At 40.8% G+C, this 18059-nt stretch overlaps 1 long non-coding RNA gene across 1 annotated transcript in view; it reads left to right on the forward strand.

The window, feature by feature from the left end:
* LOC147679982 (uncharacterized) overlaps positions 1-18059 on the forward strand; it is a 119504-nt gene that overhangs the window by 92934 nt on the left and 8511 nt on the right. The window contains exon 2 of the long non-coding RNA XR_015301020.1: positions 6604-6726. This is a non-coding gene — a long non-coding RNA (uncharacterized LOC147679982). The remainder of the gene's footprint in view (positions 1-6603; positions 6727-18059) is intronic.

Genomic DNA, 18059 nt, shown 5'->3' on the forward strand with positions numbered 1-18059 from the left:
GGGAACGAAATCAGACCCAGAAAGTGAGCAGGCTCGAAGGCAGAATAGTTTCAAGATCTGTATCCATCCGCTCTAGTGTCTTCATTGATCCAATTCCAAAATAGGCCTGAAGCTGCTGAACTGCTTGATGCTGCCTGCTAGAGCAGGAAGACGTGTCATTCGTTTTCACTCCAACTGTGGTGTCAGTCACCTTCAGTACCCTATGTATTGGGGTTTGCTATGAGCGAGTATTGTTAAGTGATGGATAAGTAAAAATAAACTGAAACCGACTCCCTCTCCTGCTCTCTTCCACCACATCTCCACTTTCTCCTCTCCCTTTCTCCTCGTTCACAAATGAATTAATAGGATCACATGCCTCTGCTGATACTGATCAGGTGTGTTTCCCAATCTCAGTCATGAGACCACTGTAAAAGTGCGGGAGAAATTTGGAAGAGCTTTAAGGTACACTTTTTTTGTGCATTTCTATCACACCCCAGGTTTCTCTTCAGGGTGGCTGCAGGTAGGATGCACCACGCCCTGCCTTTATGTCTAACCAAGGTGAATCACTCTTACCTTGGAAGAGATGGAAGAAACTGTTTGATTTTATTTTTATAGTAATTGTGGGGTGGAGGAGGGGGGGACTTTCTGTTGCCAGAAAGCATGGTGTTTTTTTGGGCAGTCGAGGAGTGAAAAGTCGTAATATTTATGACAGTTTGGAAAGCATTCCTCCAGGATATGCTGATGGTGAAGCAATAGATATTTCTGACTTGTATGTTAGAATGTTAGAAAGACACTTTGAAGCCAAAATCAGTGTTGATTTAGAACAGCACAAGTTTTCCCGAAGTATCCCAGGAAAGAATGAGAGGGCTGGAAAATTTGTAGGACACTAGCATATACTTGTGACTTTGATCTTCTAGGTGATTCCTTACTTAGAGATCAGTTACTGCGGTGTACTAATGACAAAAAGGTTCAAGAAAAGGTGTGAGCTGAAAATCCTGATCCCAATAAAGCAATTACTATTGTTGATTGTGTTGAAAGCACAAACTCTTGGGTATGTGAGAGGCTCCTTTTCTGGTGGCAACTATACCTTTTGCTGTGGTTGCTATTGAATGCAGTGGCTGTGTTGGGGGAGGCATTGACAACTGTGTACATAGTAATAAAATTAAATCTGTTGCGAAGAAAGTGCACAGTGGCAAGGAAACCAAGGATGTCACATTAAAATTCTCCTGGTGTGGTGATCCTGGTCACTCAGCAAATGGTGTTCACTGTTAGGCAAACAATTCCATGTGCCGGAAATGTGGCAGGAAGGGTAATTATACCAGTGTGTGTAAGGCAACAAGGGCCAGAGTTTTGATGTTGCGGCTGATGACCTGAGTAAAATGGTTTTGAGTGTTCAGTCCAATTTGAATGATGTTGTTGTTGGTCTTATAACTATGCCTGAATGCCACATCAAATTCGATGGTAAAAGAATGATGGTGTCGGCGGATTAAGGATCACCTTATACTATGGTTGGAGACAAGATGTGGGAGAGGAAATTTGGCAGTGAGAATATTACTCTTTCCTCCAGATATCAATCCGGTGAGTTATGGTCGGGCAAAAATTGATGTTGTGGGTTACACTATAATGATGATTGAATTTGGTGATAAAGAATTATTGGAGAAGGTTTATATAGCCAAGCGGGGAGACAATTTATTGGGGCGGTGTCATCAACATTGCATGGGTATTATGATAAATCCCAATGCATGACCACAGGTCATGTTGGTTTCCAACCACCATGAGCATGAGGACATTTTCAAACAGTTTCCACAAGTTTTTAGCAACAATTTGGGTTTACTTAAATACTTTGAACACAAGATAGTTTTGAAAAAAAGTGCTGGTTCTTGTGTGCACAGGCAGGAAGGTTCCTAACTTGAAGAATGAGGTTCCCAGATTGATAACAGAAGGTATAATACAGTAGACTGAATCCTCGGAGTGGCTTTCTCCAATTAATTCGCACATAGGGACACAGGTAAGCAGATCAGAATGTGTATTGACCTCAGAGATTTAAACAAACACATTTAGGTTGATTATCAACCTCTTCCTAATATTTCAGAGACTTTAGCTATGCTTGGTGGTGCGTGTGGGTTTACTGTTATGGATCTATCATCTGCATATCATCAGATCAAACTGTATGATGAGTCTCGTCATCTTACATCTTTTGTGACAGTTGTTAGGATGCCATTTCATCAGAAAAACATTTGGGCTGGCATTGGCTACGGCTTGCTTTCAAATGAATTATGAAGAAAGTGTTAGACAGGGTATTGCATGTCTGTTTTTCCAAGATGATTTCTTGGTTTATGGGAAAGATTTGGAAGAACACAAGAACACTCTCAAGGAAGTTTTAGGAAGGTTGGCTGATACTGGTCTTACCAAAAAAAAAAGAGAAATGCAGGTCCGTGTCACCTCATTCTCTTATTTAGATCACACCATGTCTGCAGAGGGGATCACGCCCAAGTTGGAATTGGTGGAGTTGATTATGAAAGCTCTGTCACCACAATATAAAGAGCAGGTCAGGTCTTTCATTGGGCAGGTGGAATATTAGTCTGAATTTATTTCCAACTTTTTGAGCGTTGTCCAGCCTATACATTCTTTGCTCAAGAAGGGGACTAAATTTGTGTTGTCATGTGATTACGAGGTGGCTTTTGGGGCAATCAAGCACAGTATCAGTAGAATAACCCACACTTGAGCCTTTCAATGTATTCATGAAGAACATCCGTACAACTAATACCAGTCTCAAAGTTCTTGGTGCTGTATTGTCTCAGATTGAGAATAGTGAGCAGAAGGTTGTGCCATTCGCATTTCGCTCTCTCAAGGGGGCCAAGGAACATTATTCAGTCATTGAGTGAGAAGCCATGGCTTGTGCATGGGCTATGAAACAATTTCAAGTTTTATTTGTGAACATGCCATTTGTGGTACGATCTGATCATAGATCGTTGGTTCTGATATTTTCGACCAGCAAGAACATAGAGGTCACTCCTAGGATTAAGAGGTGGATTCATGGTTTAAGCGAGTGTAGTTTTTCAAGTGGAGCACCTCTCTTCCCAAAGGTAAAATAAGACGAAAGTCTAACTTTACGACTTTTGGTAATTACAAAGGATATTTACTACTCGTAAATGCCCTTTGTGAATACTGAAAGTCATAAAGTTCAACTTTTGGTGTTCACAAAGGGTATTTATGAGTAGTAAATGCCCTTTCTGAATACCAACAGTCGTAAAGTTAGACTTTTGAATCAATTTACTTTTGTGAATCGGGCCCTTTGTGTCCAGATTGCCCATTGATAGAGAAGTTGATGTATCTGATGTCTGTAAAGTTCATTGGATTCACAAGAGTTCCATTCATGAGGATTAGTGAAAGTTGTAAAAAAAAGAGGACATTGAAGCTCAGGAACTCATGGAGTTTATTGTAAAAGGCTGGTCAGAATATAAAGCTCTCTCTGATGGATTGAAGGGTTTCTGGAATGTCAGAGAGGAATCAAATTGGATTGGAGAAGAACTTTTCAAGGGGACTAGAGTGATTTCTGTCAATATTTTGAAGGACAAGGTTGTCAATTTGGCACATGAGGACACCTTGGGAGGAGTCTTACTAAGACTCGTGTGAAGAAATTGTATTTGTGGCCAAGGCTGGACAGTCAAGTTGGAGGTGTTATCAAGGATTGTGGTTTGTGTGCCAGAAATGAAAAGAACAAGATTGTGGTTAAACTTCCTTTGTCTCATGGATGAACCCTGGAAGAAGTTGGGTTTGGACTTTTTTGGTCCTTCCTATCTTTTACCTCCAGCTGAATGTTATGTAATACTCTTGGTGGATTACATCTCTAAATGGGTCATGATGAATTGTGTGAGCGCAAGTGACACTATCCTTGTTTTGACCTTCTTTGAAGGAGAAGTTTGCACGGGAAGGGGATCCCAATCACCTGGTCACAGACAATGGGTTCAGTTGGTTTCTCAGGAGATACAGAGCTCTTAAAGAGCCTCTCAACTGTACACATGAAGACTGCGCTATAATCGCCACAAGCTAGCAGGCTTGTGGAGCGCCTTAATAGATTTATGAACTTGTGTGCACTGAGGCCAGTTGAACAGAGGGCATCCTTATCAGACATTTTCCATGAATTGTGGTGGGCACACCATAATACTCCCAATTATGTGACCTCCAAGTCCCCTTTCGTTTGGATGAGGGGAACACTAAGTTGAATCCTGCTTGGATGCTTAAGGACATTCGTCTGACCGGAGAATTTAAGGATGAGAAGGATTTGAGTGAGGGGAGGAGAAGGGGTGGTTCACTAGGGAATGATTATCAGTTCAAATATAAGCAGAGATATGACTGAAAACATTGAGTAAAATGTGTACCATGAACAGTGGGTGGCATTCATGGAACTGTATGTGATCAAGGTTCTCATGAAGAATGTTGTTAGACTGGATAATGGTGATGTGTGGAGTATGTCCACGATTTTGAGACAAGGGAGGATTTAGAAAAATCTTCCAATTTTACTGGCTACTCTCTGGGAGGTGGGGTGTCCTGGGCATGCCCCCTCGACCTCTGAGCTGGGCTCCTGGTTCTTAATCCATGTGGAAGGGGGAACCCTCGGTGGACATATGTAATTGTCATGCTCACTGGGGTTGGGATCTGGAAACTATGCAGTGGCTTTTGAGTGGAGACCACGTTGTGGCAGGGAAAGCATTCGCTCCAGAGACATGCAGAAGTCTTCCCATCCCAACAGTTAATCAAGTAAGATTAAGATGGTTTAGGATTTATGATAGGATAGTAAGATGCTTGTTTGTAGTTACTCCACATATATCATGCTATTGCTGCTGTGATATCTCTGTAAAGCACTATGATACCTTCGGGTGTAGTTTGCGCAATATATAACACTCAATAAAGAAATAGATAAAATCCCTGGAGTGGACTCTGACACATGAAGATAGATGCTGTTGGAATACAATATGTTTGCAAACTGGAAGACATTGCATGATCCATTAGAAGACCTGTCTGGTGGAAAGATTATATTTAGGACTTGATTACGGGTACAGCGGTCCACAGGACTGTGGTACTCGTGGTGGTGGTTTGACCACCGCCACACTGCTGGCCCACCTGCAGGATTACGAGTGGGGCAGTGGGAGCGCCACAGGACCGCTGCATCCACTGGGGATCCAGGAGCAGCGGCAGTCACACATCAGTCAGGAGCAGGAATATGCTGGCGGTGCCATTGCGGCACCACCAAACATATTCACCACCCTTTTGATGGCAGTAAGCCCACCATGGAAAGGGTGTGGGAGAGGCAAGTAAAGGGGCCCTAACAGGACCCCTGTAATGCTCCTGGGCCTGGGGGTGCACTCCTGTTCCAGCATGGTGTGGCATGCATGCTACACCGTGCATGAACGTGCTGTAATCACTGTCATGGAGGTGGACTGCATGTTGCGCTCTCCTATGAGTCTAACAGCCCACTGCCATGAGACCACCATAGCACCGCCTGCCCACCAGCGATTACAATCATAATCTGGCGGGTGGGCGCACCACAGCTTTGTCGGTCCTCCTGTGGCGACACAGTGGCAGCACTGCAGTAGGACCACCAAACTCTTAATAGGGCCCTATATCTATTGTAGTTTCATTAGTCTAAACTTCCCTCAATAAGTACAAATCCGCTATTTTGATTAGCTGTTCCTTATTCTACGTGCAATCAATTCCTGTTACAATAGTGGCGTGGAATGTTTCTTTTCATTAGGTTTATATGTTTATTTGTTTTTATATTGTGGGGACGGGGATGTGTTTGGAACTATGTCTGCCGGGTTTGGAATGCTCACCAACCTTCCAATAGTGGAAACATCAATTAGAATGTAGACTTGATCAGATTTCAGCTGAAGCCGGTGGCAGCTGGTGCTTGAGCAGTGAACTGCCCTTTCCGTTGGTGATTGGTCTGTTTTAATAAACCTTCTTTGCACTTACTTGCATCGCATCATGTTTGAGGAATCATCAACAGTGTGCTTCAGAATATATCTATGATTTAGCATACGTTGTCCGCATGCCTCACCATTTTCAAAGTTTGTGAGCCGCCACTGGAAAATTCTAAAGTAAGAACTCTCCATTGTGAAACAATTAACAATCAAAGGACCTGACGTAGTACTCTCATTAGACCCGGTATGAGAGCTTAATTCAAAGTAATAACATTGCAAAACGCATTTCCTTTTAAGGGACATTTGCTTCTTTCACACAATATCACTTGTTGTAAACAGAAATACTGAAAATGACTGGTTCACAGTTCACCAATTGTTGCAGGTATCTGTGCAGAGATCACTATCCTCATGTTGCCAGGTACAAGTACGCAGCTTTATTAATTATGGTCAGATCCTTGATTATTTTCCAGCAGATCTTTTGTATATAATAGGAGCTAATGTTCCTTTGTGCTCACCGACCTTCTGCTGAAATAATTGATTTACATTTCCAAAAGTTTATCCTAAAACTATTTTTGCAAAGGCATTATATGAGTTTGCATTTTTTCTAAATATGCATTTTAAATATCCTGCTATGAACTAATTTGAGTGATTCCTGGCAGCTGTTGCAAAAGTGAAACTGCATCTTCCATTTGTCTCACAGCTTCTTCTTCTGTATTGCAAGTACTCCGCAGCTTTCATGGGTGGTGTACACCCCGAATAATGGCCCCAGACTATCGATGGGATACATTATTGATGACAACATATCGAATAAATATATCAACAAGTGAGTAAGTATAGATTTTCTCTAACTAGTTCCAGATACATGTACCTACACAGTACATATATCTAAAATGCATGTTGATGTGGAGATCAAAATAGTAAATCTAAGCTTCCCTCTGTGCACTTACCTTTCAATACTTTGTCTCTCGATATTCGTCCTCCATATTCTTGTATCACAATTTTCTTGGGGCAAAGTTCAATAGTGCAATCTGCCCGGTAGTTAAGTAGCATTGGGGTTTGTGATTCTACTTCTCTGGGGAAATTGCAGCTTGTTCCATTTGGTCCTTCTGGGTTCCTGTTCACAGCATCCCATTGCCAACATAAAGAGCACTGTCTTAACTTGGCAAGTACATGTAAATTAATGTATTAATTATGGGCCTTATTTAAGACTTGATGAATAGATTAAAAGCTGAAAGAGAACATGTATGGATATCCCCACTGAGTTAAATGAAATGGGCTGTAGCTCCAAGAGTAAAAATGTTCACCCACAGAACAGTTCAAATCACAGTTATTTATTTGTCATCATTGCTTTTTTTGGTAGAAAAAGTTTTTTTTTGCATAAATATTTTAAATATATAAAAGTGAATACATAATGAATAACAACAATCATGTGTATGATAAACCAATAATCACAAGTCAGAAAACAAGCCCAAAGGAGAAAAACAATCAAACTACACTATACAGAGAACCAACTGACTAGCAAATAGGCCATAAACCAAAAAATGAATGCATCAATATAAAACTAAGAAACAACATAACACAATGAAAAACAATAAACAGTAGAATACATAAACAATACACACATCACAGATATGACAACAAAGGTGAGAAGTGCTGACACACATTTCGGAAATGCCACTGCTTCAAGCTTCCTTCATCAGGGTGCAGCCTTCATAGTTTTAAATTTTTTAGTGGCCAGGAGGCAGCCATTAACCATAGAAATACACAATGTATAGTGTGAAGGCAGGGCTAAACGAATAGTCTTGAGAACCAATATGAGGTAAAAATAGAGAGTACAAAATATAGGTACAATACGTCGGCACCGAGGGCTGAGTTATGATTGAATGAAAGTCCGAAAAGACCTAATGATGGAGACACATTAGCCAATGCAGGAGACCAAGGAATATGTGTCCAGGAACGAAAAAATATAATAGTGAAGAATCCAGAAAAGATTACTTTGGTAATCAAGCTTAAAATATAGCTGAATAAAGACTATTTCCACAGTATGTCAGGGGACCAGGGAAACTGTGAGGAAATATATCAACGGGCCATCCCAAAGGTCCTCGGGCTGACAATGAATAACCAAAGTTTCAAAGGTCGATAGCGGCGTGCTGCAAGCGAAACAACCCCATACATCCTACCGGTTGATGGCTGCCTCCTGGCCACTAAAAAATTGATGATAAATAAATAACTGTGATTTGAACTGTTCTGTGGGTGATCATATTTACTCTTGGTGCTACTACCCATTTCATTTAACTCAGTGGGGGTATCCATACATGTTCTCTTTTTGTATTTTCCCTGGTTTGAATGTTCCTCTAGAACTAGCTTTTCAGAGTCCCTCTTATGTTTCTTTGGTAGATTAAAGGCCAACACAGCGGCAGAGGACTTTACATCCATCACACTACCTTTACTCTTTCCCACATTATGAGATGCTTGCCGGCCCTGCAGACATCTCTTTACATTAAGAGAAAGGCAGTTCTTGTTAATGTTGCAAACGTTTGACTGAGGGCCCTGTCAAGCATTATGACCAGCCATGAGACTGTCCCAATCTTTTACATTTTTTTTTAACTCAAACCCCCAAAGCAGGAGTTTGTTTTTGAAAATAGTAAAGCTTATTGCCCCTACACCGTGGTGTGGGTGTAAAGATGACTCCACACACTTGAATGTAAGAACACATATTTATTCTATCTCCGACACAAGAGAGAGGAATGGTAAGGTGCTCCTCATCCAGATATCCACTCTGGTCAGTCTCCAGTGCACGTTCTGTCAGCATGCCAGAACATCCAGATGGTGACAATGACCTACCAGCTTTACACCTGGTAGGTTAACTCCCCTGGAACATAGGCAGATGCCAACAACATAACACATCTTCCCCTTTATTAACAATTGACAAGCTCAACATACAAATCCCTAGTGGGTAAAATAATAAGGGCATGCCATATGTATGTGTCAACTTCCCACAACATGTCAAAAATAAAATAAAATATACTTCTAGTGTAACAGTTCTTTTAATAGTTTATTCCTAACATCCAGTTATGCAGAAACAAAATCACAAACTTATATATCCATAAGTAATGGTACTATTCACAAACATAATCCTGTAATCTCATTTGTTTGGCTACAGTCGACCAACCCTGCTCATTTCTTTTATTAGAAGTGGCACCTTCCTTGTCTAGTAAAGATACTTTGTTGGGCAGATCACAATGATCCTCTAACCACCACTCTCATATCCGTCTCATATCAGCATCCTTCCAGTTTATATAAGGATTGGCACTCATATCATTTTCTTTATACACAGAGGTGGAAGATAAATGCTATACCTTACCATCACTTAATAGTACTGAGTTGCAATACTTTTTCTTTGTTGTAAGAGGTTGTGAAAACCTATTTTGGTTCTTTCCAATGTGCCCACTTCTTTTTACTTGCACTAACTCCCCTATGTTTATTTACACTGATTTTCTGTACTTTTTACACACTTTCTGCGTTTTATTCAAATTACCTTTAATCACTTCTGGTGACCACTTCACTCTTTTGGCTGCTTTCAGCCAACAAACGTTATCTTTGGGGATTGGGGTTCTCCCCCTCCTAAGGTCAAAGTGACTTGAGCCTCTGCTCTCGCACAGAGTGATCCTGTATGCCCACAAGGTTTAAAGCAATTCTCTGCTCCAGGCTAAGCTGTTATTACTAGCTAACTGGACAATTCCTTTGATCACAGGGTTAAATCATTCACCTACTTTGTTACCTGCTGGATGATACACAGAAGCATTCTTGTGCAAAATGCCATTTGTTTTTAAGTATGCATTTAAACACTTGGATGTAAATTGAAGCCCATTGTTTCTCAAAATACTCTCGGACAACCCTTCGCTCATGCCAATCCTGTTAAAAAATGTATAATAGTACTGGAGTCAGCTTTTTGCACCATTTCTATTTCTGGCCACTTAGTAAAGTGACCAATTAAAACTTACACCTGTTCATCTTGTTCATTAATAGGACTCGTTATGTCTACACCTACATTTCCCAAGGTATACTGAGACAAGAAATGGGGTGTAGGGGTGGTCTGAGTGTCACTTGGGGTTGTCAAAAGTTTCACATTGTATGCATTCTCTGACTTTCCTGTCTATTTCCCGGTCCACCAGTACCAACTTTTGACTCTGCTCTTGGTTTAACCAGTACCTAATTGTCCTTCATGTCAAATTTCTAGAATCTTGGTTCCTAATTTCTCAGATGGAACAGCTTTACCATTTCTTAATATTAAGCCTCTTTCAAAAGATAATTAATTCCTCACTTCCCAAAAGGGCAAAAACTACTTTTTAATTAACTTCTTTTCAGACCAGTCCCTCGAAATCATACACACAAACATTTGCAAGTAACACATCCTGTTCATGTTCAATCTTCCATTCTTCACCAGAAATGCCTTGAAATTCCTCCTAAATGTTTGCCACACAAAATTCTTCTTTTACTTCCTCAAACATCTCACTCAAAGGCAATGGTGTGCGGCTCAAAAAATCTGCCACTACATTCTTTGCCCCCAGTACATATTATACATTGTAATTGTAATAGAGCAGATGAACAAACATGCAGACTAATCTAGGAGAAGCTCCATGAAGTCATTTGGTAGTTAGGACTTTGTTAAGGTGATTGTGGTCACTGCGCAATGTAATTGTATTTCGCCGGATGTGCTGTCTGAAAAATTCTAACCCCCAAACATATTTGAGCGCTTTCTACTCAATGACAGAATATATTTCCTCCATGGGGGTCAAAGAATGGAACATAAATACAACAGTGTCCTCCTTGCCAGAAACATTCTTTTGGGCAAGAACTGCCCCAATACCTCTGCCACTAGCATCAGTGGTGACTATGCTAAGTAACTCTGGGTCAAAACCCACCAATGGAGGTGCCTTACAGATATCTTCTTTAAGAGAAAGAAATGCATTCTGGCGTTTCTTTGACGATTCAAACTTTTTTCTTAGCTTAAGACGTTGTCTCATTTCATATGTTTTAGTGGAAAAGTATTTTAAAAATTTGGAATAAAATTCCGCAAGTCCTATGAATGCACATAACTCATTCTTGTTCTTTGGCACAGGTGCACTTATAATTACCCATAAACAAAAGAAGAGAGGTTAATGTCTCTTATAAGCCACTTGGATGGAGCCAACAGATTCAAGATATTCGCACCCTATTTGGGTTTGAAAGAAAGCCCTCACACACCGACCTAGTCAGTGTCATGCTTCATCATCGGGCCCCACCGAAGAGACCTAATGCCTCTTCGGTGTGCTGCGACGCCAGAAGACTGCGGAGCTGGTATTGTGTAAAGGGTGTGTTGTGAGGATAAATTAAGCTTAAAAGTGTCTAAAGGGTATCTAAAAAAAGTTTATTAATGATCCCTAGGACACGAATACAAGAGTTCTATGTGTCTGAATTGTAAAGCCAAAGGTAATGGTTGGTTTAATTCAGTTTTAATATGTCAACATGTTTCAGCCTTAGTGTTGGTTTTATTTTACCTAGGCATTCGTCAGGACAATGATAAACCCCGGCGGTATGGACTCTCTAATCGTCCACCCTAACCTGGGGACGTGAAAGTGAAAAATAAAAAGTGTGTTTAAAGTGCATAAAAATAGGAAGAGCAAATGCTCATTCCAAAAATCACTCCTAGTTTTGGAGTGTCTCGGCACTTTAAAGATTGGCGCTATCTGCACCATGGGTCTCAGGAGGGGGGTTGGAGTGTCCCTGGCACATCGCCCTCAGCACTCGCAGCCCACTTGTACACCTCGTACTGCCTCTACCGGACCCCGACGAGGAGTGATTTTTGGAATGAGCATTTGCTCTTCCTATTTTTATGCACTTTAAACACACTTTTTATTTTTCACTTTCACGTCCCCAGGTTAGGGTGGACGATTAGAGAGTCCATACCGCCGGGGTTTATCATTGTCCTGACGAATGCCTAGGTAAAATAAAACCAACACTAAGGCTGAAACATGTTGACATATTAAAACTGAATTAAACCAACCATTACCTTTGGCTTTACAATTCAGACACATAGAACTCTTGTATTCGTGTCCTAGGGATCATTAATAAACTTTTTTTAGATACCCTTTAGACACTTTTAAGCTTAATTTATCCTCACAACACACCCTTTACACAATACCAGCTCCGCAGTCTTCTGGCGTCGCAGCACACCGAAAAGGCATTAGGTCTCTTCGGTGGGGCCCGATGATGAAGCATGACACTGACTAGGTCGGTGTGTGAGGGCTTTCTTTCAAACCCAAATAGGGTGCGAATATCTTGAATCTGTTGGCTCCATCCAAGTGGCTTATAAGAGACATTAACCTCTCTTCTTTTGTTTATTGATATATTACTGGGGATCAAGAGAGTGTTCCTGTACTTCCCTATCTCTCCCATTGTTTTTCTGCACTTATAATTACATCTAACAGCTCCTTCTTAGGTTTAATACCATCACCCGTTACTAGGTGTCCTAAGTATGTGACTTGATTACTTTCAAATTTACATTTACTATATTCCGATGTTAGACCGCTATTCTCTAGAATACTGAGAACTTGACACCATTGTTGAACATGTTCTTCTTTAGATTTACCCATAACTAGAATATCATCCTAGAAAATTAACATGTTCTTATCTTCTTTAAAAATCACATGCATCAATCTTTGGAACATGGCTGCAGCAGAGGACAACCCAAAGAGTACTCTTTTAACCCCTTAACCACAGTGCAAATTCTCCAGAATGAAAGAGTGGGTGGGGCTGCGACGGCCAACAGACGTGCGCAGCACCAGGGAGGTAGTGCTTGCGTCGGCCGACGCAAGCACCGAACGGGTTACATCTATGGCACCCGAATGTTGTAATGAATGCGGTAAATCTCCTGCTCTCTGGTTTAAAAGACACCTGATGATAGGCAGCCTTAAGGTCAATAATTGCAAACAATTTGATACCCTTTTTGAGAGCTAGCATTTCATTGATTTGTGAGAAAGAAAATTGGTCAATAAGAATATTGGGCCATATGTATCTTTGAAATTTGCATTCGCAAAGGCCGAAATTCGCAGAATTTCGGCCTTTGTTAATGGGAATTCGCAAAATGATATGTATGAAGGAAAATCCATTGCAAAATAAGGAATCGCAAAATTTGCGATTCATTATTTTGCGATTGCATTTAAGGAATAGTACATTTTGCGATTCCTTAAATGCAATGTAAGAAGGCAAAAACCTTTTCTAAATGGCCTTAAGGAATCACAAATTACCACCAACTTCTAGTTGGTGGTAAGTTGAGAATTCCTGGAAAAATGCACATTTTTGCATTTTTCAAAGTGCCATGTGACGCACATACATGCCCTTAGGGCATGTACGTGCTCCACATGTGCACCTATGCTTATTTCAGGGGTGCAACAGGGTGTGCACCCTTGAAATTATTCTCGAATTGCGATTAGGAAATTGCGAATTCGCAAATTTAGAAAAAATTCCCAATCCTTCCTTTGGGCCTCCTGGCCCATAAAAATGAATGGGAAAGTATTCCTTAATTGCGAATTCGCAATTTGCGAATTCGCAATTAAGGAATATCAATAAATCGCTAAAAAAAAATCATTTTTCTTGATACATACCATTTTGTGATTCTGAAATAACGATTTCTTAAAAATCGCTATTACAGAATCGCAAATTGGTTCCTTGATACATATGGCCCATTGTTATTAATATCGGCAGATCTATGCATAGCCTCAATTTTGCCGTTTGCCTTCTTGGCCACTACCAAGGGTGCCGTCCACTGTGAGGACTCCACTTGTTCTATTATTCTTTCCCTTTGTAACGTATCCAAGTGCGTTCTGACATCATTTTTCAAAGAAAACAGGACATTCCTAACTTTATGTACATGGGGTTTAGAATCCTGTTTCACTTGACTCCAATCATCAATACAACGGGAGTATCAAGGGGAATACCAGGACAGCCAGCCCCCCACTCAGTGAATTAATGTCAATAATTAGCTGTCCCTACAGGAATACACAGAACAAAGTTTACAATTAGCAGTCCAAAACGTGTCAAATCAATTTAAGACATCATTTTATATAAACCAATGAACTCAATTGGTCATCAAACTGCAGTGTATCCTACTTCTAAAAAGAAATAAACCACCACCACAAACCTTTCATCACAAAGAAAAAGTGTGAGAAGGAAAGAAGGCACCTCACGGTAGCAACACCAAGGGGGAAAACACTGACTGGTACTCGCCAGTGACCCACTTCTCATCATCGGTTACCTTCTTTCCAATGGAAAGATGTGCATATGTATTGCAACAAATCCACAACCCAATGAAAACAGAAAAGAAAAATAAGAAGTAAACAACCTAAATGTGAATGTACTTCCTATGTGTGCAGAAATCGTGCATGTGTTCAAAGGATCCCGTGAGAACTAAAGACGTAATTCTCACCAATAAAAATTGGTAAAGCTTACTTGCCACCCATAATCTTTATTCTTTAGCTGTAAGCCTTTCCACGTTAAAATTGACTCCTATCAAGTCAAAAATTAATAATAACTAGCCAACATGTTTCGTTGCTATGATCAATTTGAAGCAACTTCGTCAGGGCTAGGGATCCAGATAATTGTTTTCAATAGGGATTTATATCAGAACCTGTGGTGGTGATAAAATAAAACAGACGGGATTAAAACTGATTATAATTGCAATCTCTTTCGAAACTTATCCCAAGGCATTGTAGTACTCCACATCAGTATTTCAAGGTAATTTGACCGTCATACCTTCTAGTTGCGTTACTGCTGCATACCGGCAACCTCACAGAGACTAACGCGTCGTATGATCGCGTCCTCCTGCTGAACGCCCACGGGTCTGTATCACCTGTGGTCAAATTTGCCTGTGGTCAAATTTAGAAGGCAGAGCAACTCCATCAATACCCATATTCAATGTGATTCAGTACCAAAGTCCTCATTTGTTTGGTCTCTCGCACCCCTCTCACTATGAGGAAGTCACATCCTTTCACTACATATAATGAAAACGAATTTGAGACCGTATTGTCATTCCTTAGGAGAATGCGTATTCAACATTACAACGCATTCGGTCTATTAGGGGTACCTGCTTAAAAACCTCCACACTTGCGCGGCATTATACTCACTTCCAAACATCACATCCAAGTTCTTACCGTGACCTCGGGCTCGGTGTACATTCAATCATCCGGCCCCGGTCTCTGTGATCGTGTCCATGTTAAACAGCGTCTGACGTATCACGCACCATTGTGCGAGTGCGTCAGACACGTGACCGCGATCTGACTCGTTCACTTTAGTCGCCATCTTGGATAGGGAAAGAAGTTAGACTATACCAATCCCCCGATTCCAAATATGTTTTTCAAACACATCCGGCACAAAAGAAGGGTAAATCTAATTCCTTTGGTGGAAATGGTGTATATTTAACAATCACTCACCATTACCACTGCCAAAAACAACTTTAATGGTACTCTCACACATTTACAAACTCAATAGCTAACATATAAGTGCTGGATAAACAGGAGCGGTGGCAAGTGCTCAGCACCAGCAACAGGTAAGGGAATACCATCCTGATAGGTTTCAAAATTGCGGGGCTTCGCAAAACAATTGTCCCAAACACCGATATGTCCCACAGTACTCATATAGGATAAATACATATATCTCTCACTGTGGACATAATGAATCCAAACGATCAAGGCCTGCTAGAGGACAGATTTAGCGGCTACTGACCTTATTCCACTCTATAAAGTCATTAAGTCCCACTTTATCAGTTTTTTCGGAAAAAATCCATCTAGGACTGTCCACCGGAGGTCTCTGGGATCATGCTGTTTCTCAGAAAAATGCTGAACCAACCTGGTTGTCAGTTTCTTGGCTTTTAGAGTGCTAAGATGTTCCTGTAGCCGCACTTTGGCCTTCCTAGATGTGAGTCCTATGTAGTGAAGGCCACAACTACATGTCAGTTTGTAAATAACATTGGTGGAGTTACAGTTACTAAATTTCTTGAGGAACCACTCACGTCCACTCGTCAGAATCACACTTTTAGTGGACTTCGTAAGGGCGCACACAGAACAACTTCCACAGGGATGATGCCCGGAAGGTAAAGTAGAAGTGGCAGGCAAGCTTGATAAGCGTGTGGGTGTACCAACTTATCCTTGAGGCTAGGCGCTCGATTAAAAGCAAAACGAGGTGGGGGCATTTTACTGGTGGGAGTGCTAAGAATTGACCAATGTTTCCTAACTATTTGTCTGACCTTAGTTGCCAACGGGTCAAAAGTAGTTACCACTGGTAGGCAATCAGATTTTGTTTTAACATTGCATTGATTGATAGTGCAACAGAGAGTTCCTGTCACTTGGCTTCTGATGCACATTAGTGGCCAAAATGCCCTCCATAGCTGTAATATCAATGTCCAAGTACACGGCCATGGAATTGCTGTAAGTCCACGTGAACCGAAGACTTTCATCCGACTGATTAAGCCAGGAAAAAAATTCTTTAAGTCGCTCTTCTGGCCCCGTCCAAATACAGAGAATGTCATCGACATATCTCCTCCAGAGAGAAATATTCTCTCTTGAGGGATTATCAGGATGGTAAATGACATTCTCTTCAAACTGGACTACATAAATGCAGGCCAGACTTGGGGCAAATGTGGCCCCCATCGAGCTCCCAGAAACCTGCAGATATAATTGGTTCTGGTACTCGAAAAAATTCCTGGTCAATGCTAATTTAGTGCATTTCAATACAAATGACTGGGGGGTATCATAAAACCAGTCCATACCGCCAAAAGCCAGTGCTGCTGCCATCAGCGTGGCATCCTGTGGTATGCTGGTGTATAGAGACTCGATGTCGATCGTCACTATATACGGGTTTGTGGGATCAAACTCCAATGTTTGTAAAGTATTCAGAAAATCAGTAGTGTCTTGTACAAATGAGGGTTGGTTAATTACCGACTCTCTAAGAAAGAAATCCGAAAATTGAGATAGGGGCTCCAGTACAGACTGGATGCCTGAAACTATGGGGCGACCTGGGGGTGGGCGCTGGGGTTTGTGGATCTTTGGCAAGATATAAAATGCCGGGGTTCTTGGTTTAGAATTTACCAAGAAGTCTGCCTCCTGATATGTGATCCACTTCTTCTCCGGCGCCTCCCCCACCCAGGTCTTGATGGTCTGTTGTAGATCAGGTGTGGGGTCCCTCATCAAGGGGTGGTAGTTACTGCGTAATCCCAACAACCTGAGGAACTCGGCATCATAGTCACTGAGCATTTTAGAAGTAGGATACACTGCGGTTTGATGACCAATTGAGTTCATTGGTTTATATAACATGATGTCTTAAATTGACTCACTTGAATCCAATGTCTGAAACATTTAATTTCCCTATGTTCCCTGTAAATATCTTAGGAAATTTGTTTAGTACTGACTTTCCAAATTCCTCCTCAGGCTGAAGGGTTCTGGACTACTAGGGTTCAAAGTCATACCCCGTTTCCCTTGGTCCATCCAGCCTACAGATTGACCTGTGACTGAAACATAAAGTTTACCCATGGTCTTTCTGATCTAGAATTGTAATTTAAATTCCCTATACCCAACAATGTCAATAGGTTTGCCTGTCAACGTTTTGATAGAAGTATCAGAATGTTCCGGCTCATTTTCTAAGGCTTGCTTAAATTTCTCCCTTCTACACACTTTATTTAGTATTGTGTAGGAAGAGCCTGAATCTGCAATAGTTGCTACTTATGTGTTAATTTTGGAGAAACATGAAGCATAATAATGTAATGAGTTTGCATAATAAACTAGGTATGGTTTTAGTATTAAATATAATAATGTTGGCTAATTTGGAACAGCTTATACTAAAGAGGAGGATCTACTATGGGTACTAATGTACTTAATCAGAAAAACGTATCATAGAGGTAACAGGAAAACACAATAGAGCATTTTGAAGAAAATATAAATCACAGTATCATTTTTTTCTCAAATTGATTATACCCCACAATGGAAATGGTAACTTTGTTACATGGATTAACATGGAGTTAAGATGTTTTTTAAAAAGGTAGAGATGTTAAGTGTGTATGTTTAGGATTTTGTTATCTGTATATTTGTATTTTCTATTTTGAATTTGTCATATGTCCAACGTTTG

This window comes from Lissotriton vulgaris, chromosome 11, assembly GCF_964263255.1.
Source record: "Lissotriton vulgaris chromosome 11, aLisVul1.2, whole genome shotgun sequence".
NCBI classification, from domain to species: Eukaryota; Metazoa; Chordata; class Amphibia; order Caudata; family Salamandridae; genus Lissotriton; species Lissotriton vulgaris.